At 54.6% G+C, this 894-nt stretch overlaps 1 pseudogene; it reads right to left on the bottom strand.

The window, feature by feature from the left end:
- Positions 1-209: 209 nt before the first annotated feature.
- LOC111533052 lies at positions 210-891 on the bottom strand (annotated as a pseudogene).
- Positions 892-894: the final 3 nt, after the last annotated feature.

The raw sequence follows: 894 nt of genomic DNA, 5'->3' as shown, positions 1-894 counted from the left end.
TTTCTAATTCCACTTAAATTATAAATATTAGAGAAGCAAAGAGATTATAATAAGAAACAGAATAAAATGAAAATACGTAAATTTTGTTAAATTAATTAAAATTAAAAACAGAAATATAGAAAACAAATCTGCGGAAAAAATTATGAATTTAAAATAAAAATTAACTGTTAATTATGAAAATTCACTTACTTTGGCATCATGATCTTCATTTAAAGCCTGATTCTCCGCCCTACCCATAACAGGACAAGGTGAAAGGCTCGGGCTGAAGGCCATGAGATCCATCTTGGGTGGGCCCTCCTCAGAGCACACCCTCTGCCTCCTCTGCTGCGAGTATGACCAGCTCCCCACCGCGCTGGAGCACACCAGCGTGGGCTTGCCCGCCGTGCACGCGCCCTCGGCGGGCGGCGCCAAGCACCGCAGCGCGGTGTACAGCAGTAGTGTGAGGACCAGCAGGCTGGATACCCCACAGATGGCGATGATCAGGTAGACGTTGACATTCACCAGCGCCGCCTCTGGCCCCGCGGTGCCCACCGACAACCGCGATGACGCTTTTGGAGCCTGGCCATTCTCCACCAGCGATACCAGCACCGTGGCTGTGGCCGTCAGCGCCGGCTCACCGTGGTCTTTCACCAGCACCAGCAGCCGGTGGCGCGGAGAGTCTGCTTCGTCCAGGACACGAGTCGTGCTGATCTCGCCCGTGTACAGCCCCACGCGAAACGGGAAGCGAGCACTGCTTGCCACTGGCTGCAGCTCATACGAAAGCCACGCGTTGTAGCCCGAGTCGGCGTCCACTGCGCGCACTTTCGCCACCACTTGGCCCACACCCACCGACCGCGGCAACAGCTCGCTCACTGCACCACCAGTGCCACCCACCCGAGGCGCCAGCAGCACCGG

This window comes from Piliocolobus tephrosceles, unplaced genomic scaffold (genome assembly GCF_002776525.5).
Source record: "Piliocolobus tephrosceles isolate RC106 unplaced genomic scaffold, ASM277652v3 unscaffolded_34051, whole genome shotgun sequence".
NCBI lineage: Eukaryota > Metazoa > Chordata > Mammalia > Primates > Cercopithecidae > Piliocolobus > Piliocolobus tephrosceles.
This window is presented reverse-complemented; position numbering and strand designations above follow the sequence as displayed.